The sequence below is a fragment of the Octodon degus genome, unplaced genomic scaffold, assembly GCF_000260255.1.
Source record: "Octodon degus isolate 3935 unplaced genomic scaffold, OctDeg1.0 scaffold00035, whole genome shotgun sequence".
Lineage (NCBI taxonomy): Eukaryota > Metazoa > Chordata > Mammalia > Rodentia > Octodontidae > Octodon > Octodon degus.
Window position 1 is genome coordinate 4,401,549 of NW_004524611.1, and position 20,681 is coordinate 4,422,229.

The 20,681-nt window shown below is 46.8% G+C and overlaps 1 pseudogene; it reads right to left on the bottom strand.

Moving 5' to 3' along the window:
• The window catches only part of LOC101575420, a 54,824-nt pseudogene that overhangs the window by 3,501 nt on the left and 30,642 nt on the right, over positions 1–20,681 (bottom strand).

Below are 20,681 nucleotides of genomic sequence, written 5' to 3' on the forward strand. Positions count from 1 at the left end.
CATGTGGTGCTGGGGGATTGAACCGCGGTCCCTGATGCTTTTGCTAAGCTTGTTCTAAGTAGGTGCTTTAGACCACTGAGCCATCTCTCCAGCCCAATGGGATGTTATTTAGGGCTAAGAAAAAAGAAAAAAAGACAGAGCAAACACAGATGCATACCAAGTAAAATAAGTCAATCTGAAAGGCTGCATCCCATGTCATTCCCAATAAACATGGAAAATGCAGGACCCTGGACACTGTCAGAAGGTCACTGATTTCCAGGGTTGGCGGTCGAGAGGGATAGAGCGTAGATGAATTGGAGGGCTATCTTGCTCTTTGGCCTCGTACTGTAATGGTGTTCCAAGTACTGTAATAAACAGATCCCGTTGGGATTTGGAGTTGTGGTTGTGTTCGCTATACAGATCAACTTGTCACCAGCGGATGGCTGTTCTGAGTCTTCTCTGTGGGCAATCTGCTGCATGTCTCCCCTTATGAAGCATTTCTTCAGTTACTCTGAATAAGTAATCTTTAGAGCTCATCATGTAGCTTATATTTTTCAATGGCTTTTCTCCTAGATACTTGTTATCTTTGATGCTTTATAGATGGGGTCTTTATTGAACTCTCTCTTCTGTGTCATCAATGATCTTTGAAAATAGAGTTTTCTTCTTAGCATAGTCAAATGCAGTACCCTGTCTATACAGTCATTAATTATATTTTATCTATTTATTGTATTTTAGAGAAAGGTCTATGGGGTGTTTAGGGTCTCACTACTAGATCAGACTCATACTGATCCACCTGTTTACAGCCTCTCAAGTGCTGGAATGACAGGCACGTGCCACCACGCCCAGTCTCAATCCCATCTCAGCGCACTGGGGGTGGGGCTGGCATGGCAGGTCCAGGGATTGGAAGCCTTGGCCCCTGTGCCTGCTTGCAGGCATTTTAATCCACTGAGCCATTTGGCCAGCCCTTCATTAATTATATTTTAGTGCAAACTCAGGTTTCTGTTGCCTCTTTCCAAGGCTTCTAAGTTTTTAGTTTCTTCTTTCTGTGTGTCATTTCCATTTTCTTTTGCCTAACTGCATGAGTGTTGCTTGCACGTTTCTTAGCATTCCACTTTTACATAACTACAGTTGTGTGTATGCTCTTCCAAAGCTTTCCTAGTGGTCAGTTGAGGTATAACATTGCACGCACGCATCCCACCACCTTCTACTGACAGTCTCTTGAGCAATGGTCAATCTATGACATACACACCTGGCAGTAACCTTCAATGAATGTAATCATGATGTATCACAAACCCAAAACTGATGAAATTGCAAGGCATAGAGATCTTACCTCCCTTTATCTGTCCTTCTTCAAAATAAAATTGTCGGTGTTACATGTTCTACAAGCCTTAAAGCATTAGGCAGTGCGATCATTTCTGTCTCAACCCTGAAACCTGCTTTGCAGAGAACTTCCTTGATTGTGCTTACCTGTTAGTCCTTCTTCTGGGATGACTCCACGATAAGGATCATTTAGCTCCTGTTTGGAGCTCACTTTGAGCTCCTCTCTGCAGTGAAGTCTGCTGCCGATGGTCTCCTAGTCTTTCTTTGTCTAAGAAGGTCTTGATGTCCTGTCCAGTCTGGAAGGGTGCTTTGGGGGACAGGGGATTCTGAGCTGGGGTTCTCTCCTTTAGCAATTGAAAATGCTTGGCCACTTCCTTCCTGGCCCATGGATTCCGATGCAGAAGCCCAAAGGCATTCTGCCTCCTGGTGATTTATGGTCTTCAGCTTCCCTAGTGTGGACAAAACACATCATGGCATTGATTGCCGAGATTTACCCTGTTTAGAATTCACTCAGCTTAGATCTGCAGCTTTATGTCTTCTGCCAAGCTTGTGAAAATTTCAGCCAATATTTCACCAAATATGTTGTTGGTGTCACACTTTTCCTCCTCTTTTTGGGATGTCAGTGGCACAGGTATTAGGTTTCCTTGCATAGCTGCACGTGTGTGACATTCTGTTTATTTTTCCTTTCCTGGTCTAGAGCCCTCTGTTGTCTAGATGCTATTGCTTGGCAGCGGTCTTCAACTTCACCAAGCCTTTCCTTCACCCTGTCTCTTTTTTGATGGACCCTAACCACTGAGTATTGGTTTTTAGCTCCTGTGCTTTTCAGTTCTAACGTTTTGCATCAGCTCTTCTCTATGTCTTCTACTCGCTGCTGAGGCTTGCTGTTATTTGTTTCAGGAACCTCGGCAATGCCTTTAAATTTGTGAGCTTTTTAATGCTTGCCTGGTAATTCTAATGGTGTCGCCTCAGATGAGCTGTTTAGGGCCCATGTTTTCTCACTCAGGATGTGACTTCCTTGGTCTTTGGTTTGATGCATTGTGTTTCTATTGGAAACTGGATAACGTGAGTATTAGATTATGGTGTGATGATGGCTTACATCTTCAGTGTGGCCAGGACTGCTCTACGATGGTCCTGGGAGGGGAGGGGGGACAGTACCTCACCATTACCTAAGTGCTGGGTGTTCATGGTCCCCCAGGGGCTCCGGTGGGTGGAGGCAGTGGGATAAGAACTGGGTGGGGCAGCAGGATCTGGGATCTCACTAGGCCTCCCCATCCTCTGAGGATAGAAGTCCAGGTCCCCAGCGGCCTCTACTGACTGTGGCAGGAGTGAGACCAGAGTGTCCATGGTGCTTGAGGGGACGCAAGCCGTCTTCCAGCAGACTTCAGAGCCTGCTCCTTTCTTGGGCTTTTTGTTGGAAGCAGTGGACTTTGCGTGGAAGTTTGGTTGGCTGCCCCTCCTGGTGTTTCCAAGCTTTTGATTTCTGCAGCCCTAAGTCTGAGACATATGAGGCAAAAGCGAAGAGCAAACAAACATGAAAACAGGGAATTACTCATCACCAGGCTGAGGTTCAGGCACTGAGGCCCAGGCAGCCGCTGCCTTCTCTTTGCCTTGAAGAATTCCCAGACTTGTTCTAAGCGTGCAGTATTGAGCAAGGCTTACTACGGTTACTCATGCTAGGGTGACAGTCTGACACACGCGGGTCCAATTTAGTTCACTCCCGAGTATGGCTACCAGTTACATCCATTTACTTGTAGAAGTCTCCAGTTTATCCAATTAATCCTTACTTGTGGCTGAGTCGTACTCCATTATATATAAAACCCATCTTTTTAATCCATGGCTGTACGTTTTAAAAATGTGCTCAAGAATACACAAGAGAATGTTAGTGACAAGGAGAGGAGGGAGAAGAGAGAGAAAAGAGAAGAGAGGAGAGGAGAGAGAGACAGAGAGGGCGAGAGGAGGAGAAAGAGAGACAGAGATTGAGAGAGAGGCAGAGAGAGACAGAGAGACAGACAGAGACAGAGGGAGAGAGACAGAGAGAGACAGAGACAGAGACAGAGTTTAGAGCTTGCCTGTGAGAGACAGTGGTGACAAGTGTGTCTCTGTGTAGTCTCAGGGGCGTGGGAGGCCTGTGCATGTGTGAGAATACACGTGGGTGTGGTCCTTACACACGTGGAAGTGTGGTGTTGCGAGACAGAGCTCGTGGCCGCAGCACACACATAATCTACCATGCATATCTCTCGGGGGTTTAGCGCTATCCCTTCTGTACTTCTCCTGGGACAGGGGACAGGACAGCTCCACAGAGAGTCCAGGATGCTGGTCGAGCTCTGGAAGAAATGCGAGGCCTCAGTCCAAGCGCGGTGCACCTCCCTCTTGGTCATCTTCTCTGTCACATGCATTGTTGTTCAGGCTCTCGGGGGAGCAGGGCTGGAAATGGTGTTCTGTCCCCAAAGCTGCGGCAGCAGGCCTCCTATTTGTCTGTCGCCTTTCCTGAGCCCAATGGCTGCAGAGACAAAGCAAAACAGAAAACACAGCCCAGAGCGTACCACCCATCTTCAGCTGTGACCATCGTCAGCTCCACAGAGCCCAGAGCTGTGGTCACTCGGTTTTCCGGTGCCTTTTCCTCTGCAGTGGGAGGCCCTGTGTGACACAGAAGCAGTGGGAACTGCCCTGGAGTCGCCAGGGCGGGCTGCTGGGGTGGGAGGTCCCCCGATCCCTCAGCTCCCCATATGGCTGTCACATCACCCTGAGAATGTTGCCTTCCCAGGGGCCCTTCTCAGAAAAGCCAGCATGTGCGACAGACAGCATCTCAAGGTGGAGGTCGCGAGCCGCTCAGCCCCTCCCTTCTCAGTGCAGGGATGGACGCTGCAGGCAGGGGGACTCGGGGCTAAGTCTAGCCTCTCCCAGGTGCCTTGCTGGAGGCACAGATAGGAGCCCACGCTCTCATCTCTGTGGAGAAGCAGAATGTTTAGTGCACAGAACAGTGGTTCTTAAGCCACGGGGACATGCGGCCGTGGAAGGAGGCGCTGGTGGCTGTCTGGGTGTGTGGGAGGTCACTGGCACGCGGTGTGGAGAAACCAGGGGTGCTTCTAAATGTCCTCCAGCACGTACGACAGCCCCCCACAGCACAGAAGGCTGAGGCCCAGGAAGTCCTCCTCCAGGAAGGCGGCGGAACAAGCAGGCCTCGTCCCTGTCGCGCAGTGCTGCAGGGAGGAGGCAAGAGGAGTGGGACCCAAAAGATGGGGACGAAGAGAAACTGCCTGAGTCTGGAGGCCCACGGGGGGCCGAGCTGGGGCTTGAGGTGCCCGCCGCAGAGTCCCTCCTTCCCCACACTGGGCAGGCTGTCAGGAAGGAGGTCGGAGCGGGCAGGGAGCGCACAGGGCCGTGGCTGCTGCGCAGGACCGCCTTGCCCTGCCTGGGTTGCAGGCACCTTCTCTGCAGAGTGCAAAGTGGACGCCTGGCCTGTGGGTCGAAGCTGAGGCCAGGTGATCCAAGCGCAGAGCCACGGGACCGGTTGGGGCATTTAGGCGTATCCATCGGTCAACTTTGGTTTGGAATTTCCACCCCAAAGGATTTAACTGGAAAGAGTAAGGAGAAGGAAAAGTCAAACGCTGAGGAAGAGTCGGGATAGGAGCCCGGAAGCTTGGCGGCCCGCAGGGAGGAGGACGAGGTGGAGCGGGAGAGAGCATGAGCAGAGAAAGGGGAGCCAGAAAGCGGAGCGCATCCCGGGGCTGGCTGGGAAGGGAAAGGCCGGGGGGCCGAGCTCAAGGTGGGGAAGGGAAGGGCAGAGAGGGCCTGGGAGCTGGACAGGAACAGGGACTCCACTGCGGGTCGGGAGGCCTGAAAGTGCGCACAAGCGACAGGCAGGCGAGGGCCCTGGACTGAAGACAGCAAGGCGGAGGGCTGGCGCCCGCAGGCTTGGAGGGCGCTGGACAGGAAGGCGCCCTGGGCGGAGGGGCAGGGGCGGCCGGCTGCGGGGAAGAAGAGGATGAGGATGGGCGGTGGAGAGGGCAGGGAAGGAGCTCAGCTCTCCGCACGGAAGACCCGCTGCCTCCCCAGGAGGAGCTGCCTGAGGGGCAGGGTCGTGAGGGGCCGCGGTGGGCCACGCAGAGACCTCTTCCTTCGAGCGTCAGAGCGCAGGTGAGGGTCAGCTACGTGCTTGGGGAGACGGAGATCCTTTTATTTTACTCTTTCCAGTTAAATCCTTTGGGCTGGAAATTCCAAACAAAAGAGTTTCCTCACCCCGCCCCCCCCCAAAAAAAAACACATCTGAGTGCACTTTTTTTTTTTTTTTTTGCATTTCCTCCAAATTTGCAAAGAATATTTTGAATTCAGCACAAGGCTCAGGGTTGGACTCTGGAGAAGTCTGCATGCAACAGCCTGCATGTTGCCTGTGGGCTGCGAATACAGGAGCGCACTGTGACGTCTGGGGCCACAGGAAGGGACATAGTGCGGGGCAGGGTGTTTCTCCAGGAAACTTGAAAGGCGGCAGCAGTCAGAGGGGGTGGAAGCGCGTTCTAGGAGGAGATTGAAAAGCATCAGAGTGTCTCCTGTTTAGAGGATTTGGGGTACAGCACCTTTTCATACACCTGTACCCCGGTTGGCCATTAATACATCTTTGTTGGAGAGAAACTAATCAAGGCCTTTGACCAGTTTTAATTGGCTTATTTGCATTTTTTGTTGTGTTTTGCTATTGAATATCAAGATACTTTATTATGGCTGGAATATTAATTCTTTATCAGATGTATGGTTTGCAGCGATTTTCCTTCATTTTGCATGGGGCGTGATCACAACTGATGTTTTCCCGTTGCTGTGTGGAAACTTTTTACCTGACATGGCCCCACCTATCTGGTTTATGTCTGTTTTCTGTACCCTACCCATGAAATGTCTGTCAATGCCACTTCACGAGGATTTCCCTCTAGGGTTCCTTCTAGGAGTCTTTCTCTTTCTGGTTCTGGATTTAATTCTTTAATCCACTTTGAATTGATACTTGTATATGTTGCAGATAAGCGTCCCATTTCACTTTTTCACATCTAGCTTTCCCAGAACCAACATCTAGTTGTTGAAAAGAATACGTTCTTATTATGTATTCTTTCTACACTTGTCAGAGACCAGTTAATCATGAGTATATGAGCTGGTCCCAGGCTGTCCGCTACGTCCTGCTGCAACATTCCTGGACGTGTCTGCCATACTGAGTAACGTGTTGTTCTAACTGCGCTGGCTCAGCAATGTATTTTGAAATTAAGAAGCGGGATGCTTTCAGGTGTTTCCCCCACTTGATTGTTTTGCTGTTCAGGGTCTCCTGAGTTTTCTGCGAACACTATAATGGTTTCTTCTTTTTTTATAATAATTTTATTGAGAAAGAAATAGCAAAGAGACAGTTTCAAAACAGGTTAGGAGGACAGTTACAATAATTAATACATTGCATAGTGTTGTCTTCATAGTGGTTATTCATAGTACAAGTTGCAGACACGATATCCTGTCTAAACACTATTAGTTCAAAACTTTCTTCTCATTGAGCTAAGAGAAAGTAGCTGTATATCTATCCTAACTATTTTGTATATATATATATATATATATATATATATATATTTTTCACTACAAAATGATCTTTCATTTATATCTCCCTTTTTTGTTTGGTTTTGTCAGAGATGCGTGTTCCATTGCCATTCAAATATTGTAGGTGAGTGAATTCAGCAAAGTAATCCAATATAGTCCAGTAGTCCGTAATAGTAGTGGGTTATCTTCAGAACTGGCAATGTCAGAAGTTGTTGACTTGAACCTTTTACAGCTCAGCATATTAATATGGCTTTACTTTTTATACCTCATTTTTATACTTTTCTGCTGCATGGCTAAGACCAAGATAAAGCAAGACTTATATAGCAGGAAATGGAACTTGTGTATCTGACAATTTTTGTGGAAAATGTCATTGAGGTTTCTACAAAGGTTACATTTAATCTGCATCAAGAAAATGCAAATCAAGTCACAGTGCGTGGCCTCCTTGTTGCGTCAGGATAGCCGGCCTAGATAAGGGCAGGCGAGTGTTGCTCAGAGTGTGAGGTTGGAGCCCAGGCACGCTGCTTTGTAAGAAGGGGATAGAGGCAGTGAAAACATTAGAAAGCACGGGAGCTCCCTAAAGAAGCTAAAGTAGAATCAGTGTGTGGCGCAGCTGTGGTGCTTTATGGCTAGCTGTCCTCTAAGGCCTCTGGGGTCACAAGCAGGGCCTCTGGGAGGTGACTGGACTTCAGGGGCTCCGCGGCTAGCTTGCTGTCAGAAGAGGAGGGCCACCATGAGTGCCCCCTGGAAGGTCTCTGTCCCTTCTTGCCCCCTCCCCTGATTGTGTGAGAAGGCTTAAGTGTAAATAAGGACCAAAATGTGCGACAGATTGATCTTGTGAATTAGAAGATGTTTGGGTGGGAAGCAGGATTAAGGAACAGAAGGAGCAAAGGGAAGACGGGGAATAAGAGAGAAAAGGAAAACTGGAAATGAACTTTTGTAAACTGGGAAGGGACGAGGGATTGAAGGGAGGAGAGGGGAATGGGAAAAAGAGAGAAATCAAAACATATCATATACGGGTACAATTTCCCTCTGATAAATAGGATCATTGTGTGCATCTAAAATGTACCAATAAAGTTAATATTTTGAAAAGGAAATTTTGCCACTTATCAATCATAAATGAAGCTAGAGCTCATTATATTGTCTGATATAAGCCAGTTCCAGAGGACAAATACTCCACTATCTAAAACAGGGAAGCCCAAGGAGTACAGAGAGCTTTCCAGGGGCTCGAGGGAAGGGAAATTGGACATACTATTCTGTGACTATGAGCAAGCAAGATTATTCAGTTCCAGGGATCTGTGCTACAACCGTATAGCTAGCAATACTATGTCACACACTCAAACTTTGTTAAGAGAGTAAGAGCCACATTGAATGCTTTTGCCACCCTAGCTAATGCTTGGCATGGTTGGGGGAAATGCTTTCTAGGTGAGCACAGGCCAGCTAATGTATGAGAAACTTATTTTGTTTGACAAGTGAGCAATATAGAAATGGGTATGAGTTGTAATTCTAAAGCAAATACCTGGAAAGCTGGACAGAGTGGTGGCAGGGAGGGGAAAAGTGGCCCGAGTTGCTGACACACTGTGGCTTGAGAGGATGCTCAAGCCTAGCTCATCCGTCAGCTAGGTTTTGAAGAGAAGAATAGACGTGGTTTTCTCAGAACACATATTGTAATCTAAGGTGAGAGGCAGTTACTGCCGGGCGTCTTAACAAAGGATAGAAACTCAGAATGTAGATAAAGCCAGAAGAGGGGGTTGGCTTTCTGAACTGCTGGTGCCAGGGGGGTCGCTCAAGTGGGTGCTGTCCCACGGATGACCTACTGGCTTCATTAAGCATTCAGGTTCCTCCTCACAACATCCCTGCAAATGGACTGCACAGCTGTCATTTTATTAAAGACCAAGCTGTTACAGATAATTTGAATATGTCCTTCAGAAGTTCACGGGCTGGGGACTTGAGCCCCAAATTCGTACTTGCATTTGGAGGTGGGCCTTTGGAACATGGATAGCATGAGATGTGACTCCGCAGATGGGACCCCCATGGTGACATTAATGGCCTTGTAGAAGGGGCAGAGAGATCAGAGTTGGCGCACTTGCCCCGCCTTGCCATGGGGTGCTCTCTGCCATGCTGGGGTGTAGCAAGAATCCCTCCTAAGATGCCAAGCAGATGCTGGCACCATGCCATGCCAGCCTCCAGTGCTAGGAGCCGTGTGAGCTGCTAAGTTATGTGGTGTTGAGTATTTTGTTATAGCAACAGAAAACAGCCTAAGCCTAAGCATTACTACTCAAGAAGGACTAGGAAGTGACGCATCTGGCAAGAGACCCAGGTCCACATCGGTGAAGGTCTGTGCTTCTCCCACTACAGCCAAGTTCATCTCAAGCCCTCAGAGACTCTTGCTTAAAATCAAGTGGACTCAAAAGTGCTCTGCTGGTGTCCAAATGTCTGTGTGAGTCTTTGAAGGAGAAAAGCTGAGTCATTCTGGGATGTCGTATGTGGCACTGAAAGTAGAAAGTGCTGCCAAGTGGAAAAATGTGACTGCATTGCAGTAAACTGTAGGGACGTCCTGGGTACCCAAGCCCGACCCAACACAGTAGAGACTTGTTAACACATCACCATGAAAACTGCCTATCACTGGGGCCAACATGGTAGAGCTCAGGGGCTGGGAATTAGAGCCACTAGGGCCACAAATGGCCAAGGTGAGTGACCGTACTGTCCTTATCCCAGCTACAGCTCCTGTGACCCCTAACATGAGAGGATGGATGATACCCATTATATTTGGCTCCACTATGCTCTGTTGAAATGCCTGATTCATTTAAAAGTCAAGAACATCTCCAAGAGAGGAGGTGGGCTCAACTACGGAGCTTTGAATCCATGGCAACTCACAGACGGATGGCGGCTCAGAAATTGTCCAGAGCCTATTTACTGAAAGGAACGAGGAGCCACATCACAGCAATGGTGTCAGACAGAAAGTCACCATAAAAATAGCCTAGGTGCTATTTTTAGAAACATGCATCTCCTATAAATAGTGTGGCCTTTTTAAAAGAAGAGATGAACTACATGTTGAAGTTGTTCTTTGGAAAGATTTCACATGCAGCTCCCAACCTCTGTTCACTGTGGTCCAGGATGGAGCTGGGCATGTGTACTTCTTCAAACATGTTTTGGAGGGACAATGGCCGGAACACAAGTCCACAGGGACCCTCAAGGGCCCAGGATGCCGTGCTCGTCCACGTCTATGGGGCTACTTTGCAAGACCAAGTTTGCTGCCACTGCTTTTGAGAGTGGCATGGAAACCAGATTTATTTTGGAATTTTGGTATTTTTAGTTTTCGTTTTCAAGTAAAAATGGAATGGCAATTTTTTGTGGAAAAATAAAACAATATTTTCTCTCCACATTTTCCTTACTGATGATTGTCCCTGTGTAAAAAAAAAAAAAAAAAAAAAAAGGTTTACATGCTTCACAGTGTTTCGGAATCTGAAGGAAGTTTCCAGCCTAGGGGCTTTAAAAGATTTTTAGATCTATGAAGTTTCATTAGAAAAAAAATGCAGGTCTGAGGAGATGGCTCAGTGGAATAAATGCTTCCCTGGCAAGCGCAAGGGCCTGAGTTCGGGGGGGGGGGGGAACATGTTATTTTGCTTCTATTTCCAAAGGGAGTTTTAATCCTTCTTCTAAAAATGTAGGTGTGTATGGCAACACCAGGTAGTTCAGAGCCAGCCTGGACTACACAATAAAACCCTGTTGCAACTTTCTTTTAAAAGATGTGAAGTGCTGGGGATGTAGCTCAGTGGTAGAACACTTTCCCGCCATGCCCAAGGGCCTGTGCCAGCCACACCATTGAAAAATAACGTGTAAAAAAATAGAAGTAGGCAACACATGCCATTTTTAAGATGAAATAATGTTAGTGATTTTGAGACCAAACTCTTGGGAGAGGAGGCAAGTGGCGATTAGGAATAGGTTGGGCAGGATGTACATGGGCCAGACCCCAGACAGCTATGTGAACGTTTTTGGTGCTTGAACGCCAAGCCATCAAACTGAATTCCATCCCCAGCTCTATTTATTTTTTATTTTTATGTTTTATATTGATTTTATTGAGAAAGAAATAGCAGTGAGACAGTTTCAAAACAGGTTAGTAGGACAGTTACAATAATTAATACGTTGCATATTGTTGTCTTCATAGTAGTTATTCATAATACAAGATGCAGACGTGATATCTTGTCTAAATACTATCAGTACAAATCTTTCTTCTCATTGAGCTAAGAGAAAGTTGCTGTATATCTATCCTAACTATTTTGTATATACAGATATGTACATTTTTTTAATACAAAATGGTTCTTCATTTATATCCCCCTTTTTTGTTTACTTTTGTCAGAGATGGGTGTTCCATTGCCATTCAAATATTGTGCTGTGTGAATTCTGCAAAATAATCCAATATAGTCCAGTAGTCCATAATAGTAGCGGTTATCCACAGGACTGGCAATGTCAGAAGTTGTTGCTATTTTTTATTTGGAAACAAGGGTCTGGCTGTATTGTCCCGACTGGGTTCAAACTTGCGATATTCCTATCTCGGCCACCCACAGTGCTGGTATTACAGGCCTGGGCCAACACCCTCAGCCCAGCTGTGTATTTGAAGTGACTGCATTATAATTGCTGCACACAGGGGTGGTGAGATAGCTCAGTGGACTAAGCGCCTTCTTTGCAAGCACAGGGACCAGGGTTCAATCCCCAGTCACATGCTGCGCTGGCCCTACCCCAGCTACAGAGGCCAGGCGTGGTGGCACATGTCTGTCATCCCAGCACTGGGAAGGCTGAAAACAAGAGGATCACTAGGAGTCTGAGCTACGTAGTGAGACCCTGTACCAAATACATAAATGAGAAAAAATACCTCCATAACTGTTGCATAAATTAGATCTTAGAAATATTGGGATCATGTGCATGTCAGGAAAGGCAACCTGAGAGTGATTTAGCCATGCAAGGACTTAATGTCGGTAGGCCACAGGTCTATTGCAAGGGGAGGCACAGATGCTGTGGGAAAACCATGCCGTCTCCAGGGATGTGAAGCACTGTCTTTTAGGCGCGTGTGTTAACGCACAGTCGGCTGCTAGCTGGAGGAACCTACAATGACTCTTGTCTCCGTATTAATGCTCCAAGCTGAGAGCAGAAGGGATGTGAATGATAAAAGGTTTTTCTTTGCACAAAGCGTGCTTTATAATCAGCCTTCTGAACACACACGCAATACGTCTGATATCATCCTGGTTGGTGAGAGTCACGCGGAAGTAGCTATCCCCAAGAGAGGCCGGTGTCTGGGTGGCATCACAGCTGAAGGGTGGGATTGGTTTTCAAAGGAAAAGAATGGCAGTCATGTGGAGTAAAGGAACAGCCGCGGGCCATGGGTGCATTGTGCGGCGAAGATGGTAATTGTTGGGATAGTTAAATTGTGTGTCAATTGTTAGCAGTTAATTGTTGAAACTGTTCTACTGCTGTCTAACAGTTAAACTATGTGGCTAGTTCACTAATAATGCAGAAAAACTGGATTTCCACATGCAAAAAAAGTCAATGCCGGCCTTACTTCAGACCACCTAGGAAACTTAACTCAAAACTGACCAAAGATCTAGGTATAAGGCCTAAATCTATGAAACACTTAGAAGAAAGCATAGTGGGAAAGCTTTGTGACATTAGATTTAACCATGAGTTTTTGGATTTCTTTGGATAGGACCAAAACCACAAGCAACAAATACAAAAATCCAGGTAAGTTAGCTTGCTCAAAAAACAAGACAAACTTTAATGCATCAAAAGACACTATCAATAAAGAAAAAGAAACCCATAGAGTAAGAGAGATTTGCACATCATACGTAAGATTAGGACCTAGAACATATAAAGAACTCCCACAGCTCAATACTGAAAACAAACACTGATTAAAAAATGGACAGTTGATTTGAATAGACCTTTTTCCAAAGCCAAACTACAAATGGCCAACAAATGCATGAAGAGATGCCTAAAATCTCTAATCATGAGGGCAAAGCAAACTGAAACCACAATAAGATGCTACTTTACACCTATTGGGATGGTAGTATTATCAAAAAATAGAAAATAGCAAGTGTTGGAGAGATGATGGAGAAACTGGATCACTTGTCCCTTGCTGGTGGGAATGTAAATTGGCACAGCTACTGCGGCAAGCACTATTGTAGTTCTTGACGAAAACAACTAATATTACCATCAAGAATTTCTGGGCTAGGCAAAAACAAGCAAATACAAATAAACAAACAAGAAACAACAAAAAAGAATTTCTGGGCTGGGAGATAGCTCATTGGTCTAAGCAGCTGCCTGGCAAGCACAAGGACCCTGGTTTGAAACCAAGTACTGCATGCCATGCTGGCCCCAGAACCTCAGGCATGCTGTTCTGGCCGTCGAAGCTGGGCATGGTGACACATGTCTGTAATCCCAGTGCTGGGGAGGCTGAGACCGGTGGATCGCAATGATTCTGAGCTGCGTAGCAAGACCCTATACCAAATAAGCAAATAAATAAATAAATAAATAAATAAATAAAATTAAAATAAAAAAGAATTTCCACTTTTGGGAGTACTAAACAAAATTGAAAATAGGGCCTGACAGATATATTTGTACATCTGTGTTCTTGAAAGCATTGTTCGGATTAGTCAAAATGTCAATGCATCCCGCATGCCTCACCTGTAGGGGCAACACGAGTCTGAGCTGCGGAGTGAGACCCTGTGCCGACTGCATGTATGGAAAGAAAAAGGAAATGAAAATGTAAATGCATCCAAAGCGTTCATGAATTAACAGTTAAGCTGGGGGATTTTCATATGATAGGTTAATGCCCAGAATTAAAAGTAAGAAGATTCTGACACATGCTACAATGTGGATGTGATTTAAAAACATTATGCTTCTGCCAGCCCTGCCCCCAGGGGCACAGAGATGGCGATTGAGACTGGGCGTGGTGGCTTGTAATCCCAGCACTTGGGAGGCTGAAAACAGGAGGATCACTATAAGTCCATTCTGTGTAGTGAGACCCTGAATACCCTGTACTAAACACAAAAGGAAGAAAGAAAGAAAGAAAGAAAGAAAGAAAGAAAGAAAGAAAGAGCATTATGCTAAGTGAAATTGACCAGCTGCAAAATGTCACCTATTGTGTGATTGGCTTACATGAGGTGGCCAGAACAGTCCAATTCGAGAGCTAGAAAAGAAGGTAGAATCATGGTGCTTTGGGCTTGGAAGGAGGAGGAAGAGGCAGGTAGAGTTGTTGGTAATGGGTACAGGGTTTCACTTTGGGAAGATGAGAAACTTGGAGATGGATAGTGGTGATGGCTGCCCAGAATAATGAATTTACCAAACACCATTGTTGAGTATCCACGTCAACGTAGTTATAGTGGCTCAATTTATGCTTTGCAATTTTACCACAACAGTAATTTAAAATAAGGAGTTGGCTCCACTAGCCATGAGGCTAGTTACTCAAAGGTGAATTATCATCTACAATCCTGGAGAGGTAATTCTTAGAGCAGGGAGGACAGTCCACCCATAAACTCCTCCAAGTCCGGGGACAAGCGGAGTGCAGACTTTTGGGTTCACCGCACGTCAGAGCCTCCCACGTGAGGCTGCCAGCACCAGAGGAAGGGAAAGGAAAATGGTTCTAGATGTGACACCCATAATTTATCCCGAAGTTGGTCGAGGATACTAAGATTTATGATGATGTGCCCTCACCTGAAAAAAGGTACCTGTCGAGGCTGTCTTAGTGGCCTTGTGTCCCAGCATCTCATGACACCAGTCCAGCATCTCCTGGCCTGGAACCTCAGGGCACAAATCTGTAGGACACTTGTCATTGCAAGGGAAGTTGACTTGTATCCAGCACAACAAGGAAGACATGGTCATTCGTCTATAGTTGGCCATATTTTCTTTTCAGGAGACGGCCACAGTAACAGCTTCTTTTCTACCTGCTTTTCTGGGGCAGGAGGAAGGTTGTTCCTTCATCATATAGGATTTCATGATAACTCCCGGGTCTAGGTGAGATTGCAGTGAGTGCCATGGATGAAGTGTGGCTGGGTGAGTGTGGCTGCGTGAGTGTGGCTGTGTGGCTGGGTGAGTGTGGCTGGGTGAGTGTGGCTGCGTGAGTGTGGCTGTGTGGCTGGGTGAGTGTGGCTGCGTGAGCGTGGCTGCGTGAGTGTGACTGCGTGGCTGCGTGAGCGTGGCGGCATGAGTGTGGCTGCGTGGCTGAGTGAACGTGGCCGCGTGAATACGGAAGGGAAGCAAAAGACAGAGGCCTCCTGCCTTGGCTATAGCCCTCGGAAGCGTCTAGCTACCAGGAGGCCCCAGACAGATGAGAAGGGACACTCGGAGAGAGCGTAGGTCCTGGCGACAATCCCAGGCTTGAATTCCTCCCAGCCCTGGTACCACTCGTGGTGCAGACAGGAGCCTCGGTGGCTCCAGTTCCCAGCCATAGAATTGCCTCGAACTCTGAGTCCTCTGCCAAAATCCTTCCGCCCTCTCCCCTCCACCAAGCACGGCCAAGTCACTCGCTTGCTGGATCTGCAATGGTAGCCCACACGCCCACGATTCTGAACCTGCTTAATGAGACTGAGTCTGGGATTGCTCGCTTTGCAGCAATAGTCAGCTAGAGCACACACAAAGGAAAAATTCTAAAGTATTACAGTAGAGGCATCTGCTTATCTTCGTTTTACCAAACATACCCTTGGACAACAGATTCCCCTTCCTATTTGTTAATATTCCAGAAAAACCACTTTTCTCTAAAAATCATCTTAGAAATGCTATCTCAGCTTATGTGATGGTGGTTTGAAACGCTGAGCAGAAGCACGCATCGGTATGTATTTTTGTCTATGTATCAATTGAATGATTTGGGGATTTAAAACAACTCAACTTAATTGAAACTATGGAGCTAGGAGCCCAGCCTGAGTATAATTAAGAATTATTATAAAGAATTCTTTGACTTATATTTTAATATTTGCCTTTTCCAGTCATATTTAAGGAGGAGGAGGTGCAGTGAGGTTCGGAGTTTTAAGTTTTGTGCCTAACTTTCTACAGCTGGGACCCTAGGTTCACTATAGGCTCTACCTTAACAAATGAATTCAGACTGCCTAGGAGTGGACAAAGAGCCAGGTCATAATGGTCACTGAATACGTCATGATTTAATTTTAGCATACACAAATCACGGTGCAACAGTGTTATTAATGCCCACTCATTGGGACGATACTATCTGATGAATCACTAAAGTCAGTATTGCTCCATTCGGCTGTTACTTCATAGAGGAGTAAATAGAAACCAAGAAACAATGAAGAACTAGGAATAAACAAGGATGAAATCCTTGCATTGCTAGTAAAGCAGTCTTAGCTCATCCTCGTAGATGTAAATATGGAGAAAAAGCAATCTGCAAGCATCGGCGCTCTCAAACTGGGAACGTGAGAAATGTGGAATGTGGGGATGCTTCAACTTGTTTTCAGAATTATTTTATACATAACAAGGGCACAGGGTGGGGATGTGACTGCAGTCCTGATGCTTCTAGGAAAGCGATTTTCTCCTCAGTGTAAACCAAGATGTCTAAGTTTTTGCTTATTCCCAGTAAGGCTCTGCATAAAAAGGAAGTTTACAATTTCCTTCCAAGAGGTTATAAACTTCCTTCAGATAAATACAGCAACTGCTGTGTCATCTAATTGCAGGATGTTGTTGGCATGGCAACAGGCCTAAGGGACTCGGCCCAAATGTCGTCTTCCTTCTGATATCCACCGTGGGAAACCCCACATTTTTTGGCAATCTTTCACTAAACTTCAATTTGAGGCTCAATAAAGAGTCCGTAAAGATCATTGTAATTACAAGCAAGTACTGTCACATTTGGGGGCACATCTGGTTTTCATTTCTTTAGCTGGGCCCATAATTTGGAGGGCGCCGAGTGGTCCCGGAAGAGCTTCAGACACTCCCCGTGGCAGAGACGTCCATCTACTTTGATACCAGGAGGAGACAAGGACCCAGACAGGGAAGCGCCTTTCCTTCAGGTGAGGCTGTCAGGCATGGAAAAGAAAAATGCACAATTCCCACTTAGAGTTGAGTCCTACCAAGAATCAGAAATAATTCCTAGTACCCTCATGTCCTATGAGATGCCTGGGGAATTCTCATACAGATTTGCTTTTATTCTGGATCTGAATTTCAAACACACAGCATGTGTGTGCGTGTTTTGCCTGGCAATCCAACTTTTTCAAGGAGATGGAAAAAAATCCAAGCAGTCCCAGGTCGGAGGTTTAAGCCAGTTGTCAAGGCTCCGCACAAAAACCCAGGAAAGCATGGACAGTGACTGTGCCGCCTGTTGACTCCCAAGAGCCTTTGACGAGCAGGACAGTCCACATGCTCAGATCAAAGGCTTCTCTGCTGTGTGTGTGTGTGTGTGTGTGTGTGTGTGTGTGTGTGCACTCATTTGCATGTTGCACATCATAGGGTGTGAAGGGCTGTGTGAGGTCCAGCAGACCCAGACAAACCAAGCTGTGGAACTGCCTTGCTCGTCAGCAGCGCAGCTTCCCGGTGCTGGCCATCCCCTCTCTAGGCCCTTCCTGAATCTGCACGAAACCATGCAGAAGGAGTTAGAGAAGTGCTGGAACTGGATCTTGGTGGTGGCAGCAAAATGCTCTGTTGTGGGTGATGGAACCCCCTCTCCTGGGCCCCAAGGGATAGAGGCTGTGTGTCACAAGTGTTCCATGTGAGCCTGAGGGCTTCCACAACACAAAGGACAGCTCGCAGGAAACTGAGACCTCTCCTCTTACCCTCCCTGGACACTCAGCCAGGGCCATCCTCTCTTAGATCCATGGGGCTCATGTAATTTAGATAAAAAAAATCCATGACTCAGTCTTCACTCTTGCACCTGGTGAAAGCCAGCACACAAAAGGCAGTTGGCACATCAGAGCAACGCAGGCTCTGCTGCAGGGCTCTGGGTCCTTCTCTCTAGGCCCAGGCTGTGTGGGCTTGGCAGCTCCTCTGGGAGGATATGGGCACAATTAACCCAATGGTGGATTCTTAGAACTGGATGTGATGTGCAGAGAGAGCATTCATGAACGTGGTGTCCCTTGGCAGGACCCTGGCCTCTTTCCACTCACTTCAGGATCAAGTAGCCCTGTAGCCCACTGAGGCTAAGTACTTCCAGAACATTCCAACAGCTTCAATTCTATACTTTCAGCTGGGGCCCAGGCTACAGCATGGTTTAAGAACTCTATGGGTAACTGTAACACCACCAAGGGTGACAGACCTGGGTGTGTGGAAAATCCTTCTGTTAGGAAACAGGATGGCCTGCTGCATACAAAGGGGAAGGCCATGCCCTCCCGTGAGGGCGTACCTATACGCATGCCCTCACTCAGACTCATTCCACTCCAAGGACGCCACCTTCCTCATCTGCCAACACAATGAGCCACAAAGCATCTTATACTGAAAATTGTCTTGGGAAATGACTTGCGATGTGTCCCATGATAGCCTTTTATGACATCTCAGAAGACATAGGTCTAGGTGTCACAGGATCCATGCCGTGTCCCATCCCTTTGGGCTGGGACTTTGGCTGAAAAGCATCAGGTGTTGAAGGCTTAGATGAGGCAGGCCTGTTGGGGACTTTCACGGGTTCTTCTTCATTACCAAGTTTGTCATCATACAAGCCTGGGGGTGCTCAGACATATGGACAGGATGCAGCTGATTTTAGCCTCTGTTGAAGACTCAAGTCAAGGGGGGACCAGCAAGGCATGTACAGGGCAGATTACAGCGATCCACTTCCACTTCCGTCTCATGTTTAAGGCCAAGTACAGAATGCCTGGGCTTTGGCCATGGGTTTTGGTTGTTTGTGTGCTGGCAAGTTGGTCCTTGCCACGGTGAGATGAAGCTGGTGGGATCTTTAAAAGCTGGTGCCTCGTAGGAGATGCTTAGTTCCCTGGATGGGCTGTCCTCGGAAGGGAGGAAGGCAGGACTCAGAGGACCCTGCGCTGCTTTCTTGCTTGAGAGTTGCTATAAAAGAGTGAACTTGAGTCCTCCCAGCTTTCTGGCTTCTGTCCCTGCTGCAGGATTTGTTCTTCTTTCATGTACTCCGACCATGAAATCCACCACAAATTACTCACCAGGGCAGAGCAGGTGCCAGCGCCACGCCTTGAAGCTCCAGGACTGAGAGGTGATACTCTTTTCTTTATGAAACACCCAGATTTTAGATATTTCATGATAGTAGCAGAAAAGTGAGTTCGAGAGCCGATGTCCATGACAGGGAATTTACAAGGGACACAGAAACTCTGAGCCAGACTTTTGTACCTGCCCAGGCTCTTCGCAGGGGAAGCAGTGCATTGGAGAGAGGGTTACCTACTAAGTGCTTAGCTACTAAGACCTCATAATTTACAACAGGTGCTTCCACCAAGAAGGCGCACAAAGGACCCATCACCTTAATCCTTAGACATCCACACATCTGTAGCTAATACCAGGAGTATGTTTGATGTACTTAAGACAAACCTAGTGCAGTGGTTTCAACAGAAACTGTGTTTAATAGACAAGCACAGGACCAGAGTTTATTATGGCTTACAAAGCAAAGAAAGAAAGTAGGAAGGAAGCAGAAAGAAGGAACAGAAAAGAACTCCAACTTGTGATCATAATTAAATTTATTACAGTTGAGTATTTTTAGACAAGTTCCACCAGCCCAGCATTGAAGTCACCAATATTCAACAATTTGTTTATGATTGTACTGTGTGCGAATGGCTTCTAACTCCCCCGGGGGAGGGGAGGGAAGGGGAGGGAGAGAGCCACAGGTTCTGCAGGGCTGGGGCTGGAGGAAGCCTGGCCCTGGGGTTTGCTTTCAACAGTGTCCCAGGACACAGGCTGCTGTACATCAGGCTGAATGGGGCTAAATGTTTTGTTCTGGTTTCAAATATACAGTCGCACTTGGCATGTGACAGTTCACATGTGCTTGTGGTAAAATTAGGGTCCCAACCCTCCTTTCTTCTTCCCAGATAAGAAGCCTACATGCAGAAATGAAGCCCTTGTCAGAACTGGTCAACTCGGGGATGCTTGGGCCTTTTCCTCTCTTCCTACGCAGGTCTGGGGGGTACCAGGGAAGGATGACAATAGGTTGCCACTGGGGAAGAAGAATTATTTTGAGCAAAAGACAATGGGGAAGAAGCACATGCGAAAGATATTTTCCTGTTTTGGAAAGATGAGACTTATATTCTCTATATCAGGAGATACAAGGCTGACCCCCTGAGGTGACTAGGTCCATATTGTCCCTATCAGGCTGGGGATACCAGAGGAATCTGATAAACAAACTGCTTGGAAGTCTGTCTATTACAAATTACCTCAACATTTCTTCTCCTGCAGGTCTGTCTATTACAAATTACCTCAACATTTCTTCTCCCTAAAAATTCGCGGTCCTTTTCCTTTGGCCTCTATTTCTCCAAAAGCATGTTTTTGTTGTTGTTGAAAATGTCACATAAGCTGGAGTTCTGAGTCACCTCTTGGAGTGTTTCTCTTTCCCTGAGTCTTCTCCAATGTGTATGAAATGATGTGTCTAGGAAGTCTCTCTTCTTTTGTTAGTCTGTCCCTTGTTACAGGAGTTCCAGCTGACAACTCAGAAGGGTATTTCGCTCGATTGTTTAGCCTCCTCCTAAAGGCTCATCCTGAATTATGGAAGCCAGTGGTTCTCACACTTGCGTGAGGATGGAACCAACAGAAGAAATAATCAGGCCCCTTAGATCAAATGACTTTGTATCCAGCAGAGGCCGAAATCCACCAAGAGCAGAGACAAGGCTGGAGCAGACTGAGCTTGCACTTGTGGAAGGAGCAGGCCCTGCAGACACCCTGATCTTGCACTTCCTGCC